Raw genomic sequence first — 12,746 nt, forward strand, 5'->3', positions numbered from 1 at the left:
AACAGCTCTCGAAGAGATTGTCAAAAGAGACTCCGAAAACGAAACGTTGATCACTTTTGAGCAAAAGGCTGCACACACGCAATTCAAGTTGCTCTGATTGTCATTTAGAGTTACATTATAGGATTATTCAACAACAAGTCAAAATGTGCTCGTGAAAGGCAGAAAACAACACTTTGATAGTTTGATATAACTTGAGAACGAATGCAAAAAACAGTCCACTCTAAGAACAGGCCGCTTGGACACTTTCAGAACAGCTCTGTTAATGACTGAAAACAGCTCTCGAAGAGATTGTCAAAAGAGACTCCGAAAACGAAACGTTGATCACTTTTGAGCAAAAGGCTGCACACACGCAATTCAAGTTGCTCTGATTGTCATTTAGAGTTACATTATAGGAGCATTCAGCAACAAGTCAAAATGTGCTCCAGAAAAGCAGAAAACAACACTGATAGAACTTGAGAACGAATGCAAAAACAGTCCACTCTCAGAACAGGCCGCTTGGACACTTTCAGAACAGCTCTGTTAATGACTGAAAACAGCTCTCGAAGAGATTGTCAAAAGAGACTCTGAAAACGAAACGTTGATCACTTTTGAGCAAAAGGCTGCACACACGCAATTCAAGTTGCTCTGATTGTCATTTAGAGTTACATTATAGGATTATTCAACAACAAGTCAAAATGTGCTCGTGAAAGGCAGAAAACAACACTTTGATAGTTTGATATAACTTGAGAACGAATGCAAAAAACAGTCCACTCTAAGAACAGGCCGCTTGGACACTTTCAGAACAGCTCTGTTAATGACTGAAAACAGCTCTCGAAGAGATTGTCAAAAGAGACTCCGAAAACGAAACGTTGATCACTTTTGAGCAAAAGGCTGCACACACGCAATTCAAGTTGCTCTGATTGTCATTTAGAGTTACATTATAGGATTATTCAACAACAAGTCAAAATGTGCTCGTGAAAGGCAGAAAACAACACTTTGATAGTTTGATATAACTTGAGAACGAATGCAAAAAACAGTCCACTCTCAGAACAGGCCGCTTGGACACTTTCAGAACAGCTCTGTTAATGACTGAAAACAGCTCTCGAAGAGATTGTCAAAAGAGACTCCGAAAACGAAACGTTGATCACTTTTGAGCAAAAGGCTGCACACACGCAATTCAAGTTGCTCTGATTGTCATTTAGAGTTACATTATAGGATTATTCAACAACAAGTCAAAATGTGCTCGTGAAAGGCAGAAAACAACACTTTGATAGTTTGATATAACTTGAGAACGAATGCAAAAAACAGTCCACTCTAAGAACAGGCCGCTTGGACACTTTCAGAACAGCTCTGTTAATGACTGAAAACAGCTCTCGAAGAGATTGTCAAAAGAGACTCTGAAAACGAAACGTTGATCACTTTTGAGCAAAAGGCTGCACACACGCAATTCAAGTTGCTCTGATTGTCATTTAGAGTTACATTATAGGATTATTCAACAACAAGTCAAAATGTGCTCGTGAAAGGCAGAAAACAACACTTTGATAGTTTGATATAACTTGAGAACGAATGCAAAAAACAGTCCACTCTCAGAACAGGCCGCTTGGACACTTTCAGAACAGCTCTGTTAATGACTGAAAACAGCTCTCGAAGAGATTGTCAAAAGAGACTCCGAAAACGAAACGTTGATCACTTTTGAGCAAAAGGCTGCACACACGCAATTCAAGTTGCTCTGATTGTCATTTAGAGTTACATTATAGGATTATTCAACAACAAGTCAAAATGTGCTCGTGAAAGGCAGAAAACAACACTTTGATAGTTTGATATAACTTGAGAACGAATGCAAAAAACAGTCCACTCTCAGAACAGGCCGCTTGGACACTTTCAGAACAGCTCTGTTAATGACTGAAAACAGCTCTCGAAGAGATTGTCAAAAGAGACTCCGAAAACGAAACGTTGATCACTTTTGAGCAAAAGGCTGCACACACGCAATTCAAGTTGCTCTGATTGTCATTTAGAGTTACATTATAGGATTATTCAACAACAAGTCAAAATGTGCTCGTGAAAGGCAGAAAACAACACTTTGATAGTTTGATATAACTTGAGAACGAATGCAAAAAACAGTCCACTCTAAGAACAGGCCGCTTGGACACTTTCAGAACAGCTCTGTTAATGACTGAAAACAGCTCTCGAAGAGATTGTCAAAAGAGACTCTGAAAACGAAACGTTGATCACTTTTGAGCAAAAGGCTGCACACACGCAATTCAAGTTGCTCTGATTGTCATTTAGAGTTACATTATAGGATTATTCAACAACAAGTCAAAATGTGCTCGTGAAAGGCAGAAAACAACACTTTGATAGTTTGATATAACTTGAGAACGAATGCAAAAAACAGTCCACTCTAAGAACAGGCCGCTTGGACACTTTCAGAACAGCTCTGTTAATGACTGAAAACAGCTCTCGAAGAGATTGTCAAAAGATACTCTGAAAACGAAACGTTGATTACTTTTGAGCAAAAGGCTGCACACACGCAATTCAAGTTGCTCTGATTGTCATTTAGAGTAACATTATAGGATTATTCAACAACAAGTCAAAATGTGCTCGTGAAAGGCAGAAAACAACACTTTGATAGTTTGATATAACTTGAGAACGAATGCAAAAAACAGTCCACTCTCAGAACAGGCCGCTTGGACACTTTCAGAACAGCTCTGTTAATGACTGAAAACAGCTCTCGAAGAGATTGTCAAAAGAGACTCCGAAAACGAAACGTTGATCACTTTTGAGCAAAAGGCTGCACACACGCAATTCAAGTTGCTCTGATTGTCATTTAGAGTTACATTATAGGATTATTCAACAACAAGTCAAAATGTGCTCGTGAAAGGCAGAAAACAACACTTTGATAGTTTGATATAACTTGAGAACGAATGCAAAAAACAGTCCACTCTCAGAACAGGCCGCTTGGACACTTTCAGAACAGCTCTGTTAATGACTGAAAACAGCTCTCGAAGAGATTGTCAAAAGAGACTCCGAAAACGAAACGTTGATCACTTTTGAGCAAAAGGCTGCACACACGCAATTCAAGTTGCTCTGATTGTCATTTAGAGTTACATTATAGGATTATTCAACAACAAGTCAAAATGTGCTCGTGAAAGGCAGAAAACAACACTTTGATAGTTTGATATAACTTGAGAACGAATGCAAAAAACAGTCCACTCTAAGAACAGGCCGCTTGGACACTTTCAGAACAGCTCTGTTAATGACTGAAAACAGCTCTCGAAGAGATTGTCAAAAGAGACTCTGAAAACGAAACGTTGATCACTTTTGAGCAAAAGGCTGCACACACGCAATTCAAGTTGCTCTGATTGTCATTTAGAGTTACATTATAGGATTATTCAACAACAAGTCAAAATGTGCTCGTGAAAGGCAGAAAACAACACTTTGATAGTTTGATATAACTTGAGAACGAATGCAAAAAACAGTCCACTCTCAGAACAGGCCGCTTGGACACTTTCAGAACAGCTCTGTTAATGACTGAAAACAGCTCTCGAAGAGATTGTCAAAAGAGACTCCGAAAACGAAACATTGATCACTTTTGAGCAAAAGGCTGCACACACGCAATTCAAGTTGCTCTGATTGTCATTTAGAGTTACATTATAGGATTATTCAACAACAAGTCAAAATGTGCTCGTGAAAGGCAGAAAACAACACTTTGATAGTTTGATATAACTTGAGAACGAAGGCAAAAAACAGTCCACTCTAAGAACAAGCCGCTTGGACACTTTCAGAACAGCTCTGTTAATGACTGAAAACAGCTCTCGAAGAGATTGTCAAAAGAGACTCTGAAAACGAAACGTTGATCACTTTTGAGCAAAAGGCTGCACACACGCAATTCAAGTTGCTCTGATTGTCATTTAGAGTTACATTACAGGATTATTCAACAACAAGTCAAAATGTGCTCGTGAAAGGCAGAAAACAACATTTTGATAGTTTGATATAACTTGAGAACGAATGCAAAAAACAGTCCACTCTCAGAACAGGCCGCTTGGACACTTTCAGAACAGCTCTGTTAATGACTGAAAACAGCTCTCGAAGAGATTGTCAAAAGAGACTCCGAAAACGAAACGTTGATCACTTTTGAGCAAAAGGCTGCACACACGCAATTCAAGTTGCTCTGATTGTCATTTAGAGTTACATTATAGGATTATTCAACAACAAGTCAAAATGTGCTCGTGAAAGGCAGAAAACAACACTTTGATAGTTTGATATAACTTGAGAACGAATGCAAAAAACAGTCCACTCTAAGAACAGGCCGCTTGGACACTTTCAGAACAGCTCTGTTAATGACTGAAAACAGCTCTCGAAGAGATTGTCAAAAGAGACTCTGAAAACGAAACGTTGATCACTTTTGAGCAAAAGGCTGCACACACGCAATTCAAGTTGCTCTGATTGTCATTTAGAGTTACATTATAGGATTATTCAACAACAAGTCAAAATGTGCTCGTGAAAGGCAGAAAACAACACTTTGATAGTTTGATATAACTTGAGAACGAATGCAAAAAACAGTCCACTCTAAGAACAGGCCGCTTGGACACTTTCAGAACAGCTCTGTTAATGACTGAAAACAGCTCTCGAAGAGATTGTCAAAAGAGACTCTGAAAACGAAACGTTGATTACTTTTGAGCAAAAGGCTGCACACACGCAATTCAAGTTGCTCTGATTGTCATTTAGAGTAACATTATAGGATTATTCAACAACAAGTCAAAATGTGCTCGTGAAAGGCAGAAAACAACACTTTGATAGTTTGATATAACTTGAGAACGAATGCAAAAAACAGTCCACTCTCAGAACAGGCCGCTTGGACACTTTCAGAACAGCTCTGTTAATGACTGAAAACAGCTCTCGAAGAGATTGTCAAAAGAGACTCCGAAAACGAAACGTTGATCACTTTTGAGCAAAAGGCTGCACACACGCAATTCAAGTTGCTCTGATTGTCATTTAGAGTTACATTATAGGATTATTCAACAACAAGTCAAAATGTGCTCGTGAAAGGCAGAAAACAACACTTTGATAGTTTGATATAACTTGAGAACGAATGCAAAAAACAGTCCACTCTCAGAACAGGCCGCTTGGACACTTTCAGAACAGCTCTGTTAATGACTGAAAACAGCTCTCGAAGAGATTGTCAAAAGAGACTCCGAAAACGAAACGTTGATCACTTTTGAGCAAAAGGCTGCACACACGCAATTCAAGTTGCTCTGATTGTCATTTAGAGTTACATTATAGGATTATTCAACAACAAGTCAAAATGTGCTCGTGAAAGGCAGAAAACAACACTTTGATAGTTTGATATAACTTGAGAACGAATGCAAAAAACAGTCCACTCTAAGAACAGGCCGCTTGGACACTTTCAGAACAGCTCTGTTAATGACTGAAAACAGCTCTCGAAGAGATTGTCAAAAGAGACTCTGAAAACGAAACGTTGATCACTTTTGAGCAAAAGGCTGCACACACGCAATTCAAGTTGCTCTGATTGTCATTTAGAGTTACATTATAGGATTATTCAACAACAAGTCAAAATGTGCTCGTGAAAGGCAGAAAACAACACTTTGATAGTTTGATATAACTTGAGAACGAATGCAAAAAACAGTCCACTCTCAGAACAGGCCGCTTGGACACTTTCAGAACAGCTCTGTTAATGACTGAAAACAGCTCTCGAAGAGATTGTCAAAAGAGACTCCGAAAACGAAACGTTGATCACTTTTGAGCAAAAGGCTGCACACACGCAATTCAAGTTGCTCTGATTGTCATTTAGAGTTACATTATAGGATTATTCAACAACAAGTCAAAATGTGCTCGTGAAAGGCAGAAAACAACACTTTGATAGTTTGATATAACTTGAGAACGAAGGCAAAAAACAGTCCACTCTAAGAACAAGCCGCTTGGACACTTTCAGAACAGCTCTGTTAATGACTGAAAACAGCTCTCGAAGAGATTGTCAAAAGAGACTCTGAAAACGAAACGTTGATCACTTTTGAGCAAAAGGCTGCACACACGCAATTCAAGTTGCTCTGATTGTCATTTAGAGTTACATTACAGGATTATTCAACAACAAGTCAAAATGTGCTCGTGAAAGGCAGAAAACAACACTTTGATAGTTTGATATAACTTGAGAACGAATGCAAAAAACAGTCCACTCTCAGAACAGGCCGCTTGGACACTTTCAGAACAGCTCTGTTAATGACTGAAAACAGCTCTCGAAGAGATTGTCAAAAGAGACTCCGAAAACGAAACGTTGATCACTTTTGAGCAAAAGGCTGCACACACGCAATTCAAGTTGCTCTGATTGTCATTTAGAGTTACATTATAGGATTATTCAACAACAAGTCAAAATGTGCTCGTGAAAGGCAGAAAACAACACTTTGATAGTTTGATATAACTTGAGAACGAATGCAAAAAACAGTCCACTCTAAGAACAGGCCGCTTGGACACTTTCAGAACAGCTCTGTTAATGACTGAAAACAGCTCTCGAAGAGATTGTCAAAAGAGACTCTGAAAACGAAACGTTGATCACTTTTGAGCAAAAGGCTGCACACACGCAATTCAAGTTGCTCTGATTGTCATTTAGAGTTACATTATAGGATTATTCAACAACAAGTCAAAATGTGCTCGTGAAAGGCAGAAAACAACACTTTGATAGTTTGATATAACTTGAGAACGAATGCAAAAAACAGTCCACTCTAAGAACAGGCCGCTTGGACACTTTCAGAACAGCTCTGTTAATGACTGAAAACAGCTCTCGAAGAGATTGTCAAAAGAGACTCTGAAAACGAAACGTTGATTACTTTTGAGCAAAAGGCTGCACACACGCAATTCAAGTTGCTCTGATTGTCATTTAGAGTAACATTATAGGATTATTCAACAACAAGTCAAAATGTGCTCGTGAAAGGCAGAAAACAACACTTTGATAGTTTGATATAACTTGAGAACGAATGCAAAAAACAGTCCACTCTCAGAACAGGCCGCTTGGACACTTTCAGAACAGCTCTGTTAATGACTGAAAACAGCTCTCGAAGAGATTGTCAAAAGAGACTCCGAAAACGAAACGTTGATCACTTTTGAGCAAAAGGCTGCACACACGCAATTCAAGTTGCTCTGATTGTCATTTAGAGTTACATTATAGGATTATTCAACAACAAGTCAAAATGTGCTCGTGAAAGGCAGAAAACAACACTTTGATAGTTTGATATAACTTGAGAACGAATGCAAAAAACAGTCCACTCTCAGAACAGGCCGCTTGGACACTTTCAGAACAGCTCTGTTAATGACTGAAAACAGCTCTCGAAGAGATTGTCAAAAGAGACTCCGAAAACGAAACGTTGATCACTTTTGAGCAAAAGGCTGCACACACGCAATTCAAGTTGCTCTGATTGTCATTTAGAGTTACATTATAGGATTATTCAACAACAAGTCAAAATGTGCTCGTGAAAGGCAGAAAACAACACTTTGATAGTTTGATATAACTTGAGAACGAATGCAAAAAACAGTCCACTCTAAGAACAGGCCGCTTGGACACTTTCAGAACAGCTCTGTTAATGACTGAAAACAGCTCTCGAAGAGATTGTCAAAAGAGACTCTGAAAACGAAACGTTGATCACTTTTGAGCAAAAGGCTGCACACACGCAATTCAAGTTGCTCTGATTGTCATTTAGAGTTACATTATAGGATTATTCAACAACAAGTCAAAATGTGCTCGTGAAAGGCAGAAAACAACACTTTGATAGTTTGATATAACTTGAGAACGAATGCAAAAAACAGTCCACTCTCAGAACAGGCCGCTTGGACACTTTCAGAACAGCTCTGTTAATGACTGAAAACAGCTCTCGAAGAGATTGTCAAAAGAGACTCCGAAAACGAAACGTTGATCACTTTTGAGCAAAAGGCTGCACACACGCAATTCAAGTTGCTCTGATTGTCATTTAGAGTTACATTATAGGATTATTCAACAACAAGTCAAAATGTGCTCGTGAAAGGCAGAAAACAACACTTTGATAGTTTGATATAACTTGAGAACGAAGGCAAAAAACAGTCCACTCTAAGAACAAGCCGCTTGGACACTTTCAGAACAGCTCTGTTAATGACTGAAAACAGCTCTCGAAGAGATTGTCAAAAGAGACTCTGAAAACGAAACGTTGATCACTTTTGAGCAAAAGGCTGCACACACGCAATTCAAGTTGCTCTGATTGTCATTTAGAGTTACATTATAGGATTATTCAACAACAAGTCAAAATGTGCTCGTGAAAGGCAGAAAACAACACTTTGATAGTTTGATATAACTTGAGAACGAATGCAAAAAACAGTCCACTCTCAGAACAGGCCGCTTGGACACTTTCAGAACAGCTCTGTTAATGACTGAAAACAGCTCTCGAAGAGATTGTCAAAAGAGACTCCGAAAACGAAACGTTGATCACTTTTGAGCAAAAGGCTGCACACACGCAATTCAAGTTGCTCTGATTGTCATTTAGAGTTACATTATAGGATTATTCAACAACAAGTCAAAATGTGCTCGTGAAAGGCAGAAAACAACACTTTGATAGTTTGATATAACTTGAGAACGAATGCAAAAAACAGTCCACTCTAAGAACAGGCCGCTTGGACACTTTCAGAACAGCTCTGTTAATGACTGAAAACAGCTCTCGAAGAGATTGTCAAAAGAGACTCTGAAAACGAAACGTTGATCACTTTTGAGCAAAAGGCTGCACACACGCAATTCAAGTTGCTCTGATTGTCATTTAGAGTTACATTATAGGATTATTCAACAACAAGTCAAAATGTGCTCGTGAAAGGCAGAAAACAACACTTTGATAGTTTGATATAACTTGAGAACGAATGCAAAAAACAGTCCACTCTAAGAACAGGCCGCTTGGACACTTTCAGAACAGCTCTGTTAATGACTGAAAACAGCTCTCGAAGAGATTGTCAAAAGATACTCTGAAAACGAAACGTTGATTACTTTTGAGCAAAAGGCTGCACACACGCAATTCAAGTTGCTCTGATTGTCATTTAGAGTAACATTATAGGATTATTCAACAACAAGTCAAAATGTGCTCGTGAAAGGCAGAAAACAACACTTTGATAGTTTGATATAACTTGAGAACGAATGCAAAAAACAGTCCACTCTCAGAACAGGCCGCTTGGACACTTTCAGAACAGCTCTGTTAATGACTGAAAACAGCTCTCGAAGAGATTGTCAAAAGAGACTCCGAAAACGAAACGTTGATCACTTTTGAGCAAAAGGCTGCACACACGCAATTCAAGTTGCTCTGATTGTCATTTAGAGTTACATTATAGGATTATTCAACAACAAGTCAAAATGTGCTCGTGAAAGGCAGAAAACAACACTTTGATAGTTTGATATAACTTGAGAACGAATGCAAAAAACAGTCCACTCTCAGAACAGGCCGCTTGGACACTTTCAGAACAGCTCTGTTAATGACTGAAAACAGCTCTCGAAGAGATTGTCAAAAGAGACTCCGAAAACGAAACGTTGATCACTTTTGAGCAAAAGGCTGCACACACGCAATTCAAGTTGCTCTGATTGTCATTTAGAGTTACATTATAGGATTATTCAACAACAAGTCAAAATGTGCTCGTGAAAGGCAGAAAACAACACTTTGATAGTTTGATATAACTTGAGAACGAATGCAAAAAACAGTCCACTCTAAGAACAGGCCGCTTGGACACTTTCAGAACAGCTCTGTTAATGACTGAAAACAGCTCTCGAAGAGATTGTCAAAAGAGACTCTGAAAACGAAACGTTGATCACTTTTGAGCAAAAGGCTGCACACACGCAATTCAAGTTGCTCTGATTGTCATTTAGAGTTACATTATAGGATTATTCAACAACAAGTCAAAATGTGCTCGTGAAAGGCAGAAAACAACACTTTGATAGTTTGATATAACTTGAGAACGAATGCAAAAAACAGTCCACTCTCAGAACAGGCCGCTTGGACACTTTCAGAACAGCTCTGTTAATGACTGAAAACAGCTCTCGAAGAGATTGTCAAAAGAGACTCCGAAAACGAAACCTTGATCACTTTTGAGCAAAAGGCTGCACACACGCAATTCAAGTTGCTCTGATTGTCATTTAGAGTTACATTATAGGATTATTCAACAACAAGTCAAAATGTGCTCGTGAAAGGCAGAAAACAACACTTTGATAGTTTGATATAACTTGAGAACGAAGGCAAAAAACAGTCCACTCTAAGAACAAGCTGCTTGGACACTTTCAGAACAGCTCTGTTAATGACTGAAAACAGCTCTCGAAGAGATTGTCAAAAGAGACTCCGAAAACGAAACGTTGATCACTTTTGAGCAAAAGGCTGCACACACGCAATTCAAGTTGCTCTGATTGTCATTTAGAGTTACATTATAGGATTATTCAACAACAAGTCAAAATGTGCTCGTGAAAGGCAGAAAACAACACTTTGATAGTTTGATATAACTTGAGAACGAATGCAAAAAACAGTCCACTCTAAGAACAGGCCGCTTGGACACTTTCAGAACAGCTCTGTTAATGACTGAAAACAGCTCTCGAAGAGATTGTCAAAAGAGACTCTGAAAACGAAACGTTGATCACTTTTGAGCAAAAGGCTGCACACACGCAATTCAAGTTGCTCTGATTGTCATTTAGAGTTACATTATAGGATTATTCAACAACAAGTCAAAATGTGCTCGTGAAAGGCAGAAAACAACACTTTGATAGTTTGATATAACTTGAGAACGAATGCAAAAAACAGTCCACTCTAAGAACAGGCCGCTTGGACACTTTCAGAACAGCTCTGTTAATGACTGAAAACAGCTCTCGAAGAGATTGTCAAAAGAGACTCTGAAAACGAAACGTTGATTACTTTTGAGCAAAAGGCTGCACACACGCAATTCAAGTTGCTCTGATTGTCATTTAGAGTAACATTATAGGATTATTCAACAACAAGTCAAAATGTGCTCGTGAAAGGCAGAAAACAACACTTTGATAGTTTGATATAACTTGAGAACGAATGCAAAAAACAGTCCACTCTCAGAACAGGCCGCTTGGACACTTTCAGAACAGCTCTGTTAATGACTGAAAACAGCTCTCGAAGAGATTGTCAAAAGAGACTCCGAAAACGAAACGTTGATCACTTTTGAGCAAAAGGCTGCACACACGCAATTCAAGTTGCTCTGATTGTCATTTAGAGTTACATTATAGGATTATTCAACAACAAGTCAAAATGTGCTCGTGAAAGGCAGAAAACAACACTTTGATAGTTTGATATAACTTGAGAACGAATGCAAAAAACAGTCCACTCTCAGAACAGGCCGCTTGGACACTTTCAGAACAGCTCTGTTAATGACTGAAAACAGCTCTCGAAGAGATTGTCAAAAGAGACTCCGAAAATGAAACGTTGATCACTTTTGAGCAAAAGGCTGCACACACGCAATTCAAGTTGCTCTGATTGTCATTTAGAGTTACATTATAGGATTATTCAACAACAAGTCAAAATGTGCTCGTGAAAGGCAGAAAACAACACTTTGATAGTTTGATATAACTTGAGAACGAATGCAAAAAACAGTCCACTCTAAGAACAGGCCGCTTGGACACTTTCAGAACAGCTCTGTTAATGACTGAAAACAGCTCTCGAAGAGATTGTCAAAAGAGACTCTGAAAACGAAACGTTGATCACTTTTGAGCAAAAGGCTGCACACACGCAATTCAAGTTGCTCTGATTGTCATTTAGAGTTACATTATAGGATTATTCAACAACAAGTCAAAATGTGCTCGTGAAAGGCAGAAAACAACACTTTGATAGTTTGATATAACTTGAGAACGAATGCAAAAAACAGTCCACTCTCAGAACAGGCCGCTTGGACACTTTCAGAACAGCTCTGTTAATGACTGAAAACAGCTCTCGAAGAGATTGTCAAAAGAGACTCCGAAAACGAAACGTTGATCACTTTTGAGCAAAAGGCTGCACACACGCAATTCAAGTTGCTCTGATTGTCATTTAGAGTTACATTATAGGATTATTCAACAACAAGTCAAAATGTGCTCGTGAAAGGCAGAAAACAACACTTTGATAGTTTGATATAACTTGAGAACGAAGGCAAAAAACAGTCCACTCTAAGAACAAGCCGCTTGGACACTTTCAGAACAGCTCTGTTAATGACTGAAAACAGCTCTCGAAGAGATTGTCAAAAGAGACTCTGAAAACGAAACGTTGATCACTTTTGAGCAAAAGGCTGCACACACGCAATTCAAGTTGCTCTGATTGTCATTTAGAGTTACATTATAGGATTATTCAACAACAAGTCAAAATGTGCTCGTGAAAGGCAGAAAACAACACTTTGATAGTTTGATATAACTTGAGAACGAATGCAAAAAACAGTCCACTCTCAGAACAGGCCGCTTGGACACTTTCAGAACAGCTCTGTTAATGACTGAAAACAGCTCTCGAAGAGATTGTCAAAAGAGCCTCCGAAAACGAAACGTTGATCACTTTTGAGCAAAAGGCTGCACACACGCAATTCAAGTTGCTCTGATTGTCATTTAGAGTTACATTATAGGATTATTCAACAACAAGTCAAAATGTGCTCGTGAAAGGCAGAAAACAACACTTTGATAGTTTGATATAACTTGAGAACGAATGCAAAAAACAGTCCACTCTAAGAACAGGCCGCTTGGACACTTTCAGAACAGCTCTGTTAATGACTGAAAACAGCTCTCGAAGAGATTG

This window comes from Nansenia antarctica (genome assembly GCF_963989245.1).
Source record: "Nansenia antarctica genome assembly, chromosome: 10".
Classification (NCBI taxonomy): Eukaryota; Metazoa; Chordata; class Actinopteri; order Argentiniformes; family Microstomatidae; genus Nansenia; species Nansenia antarctica.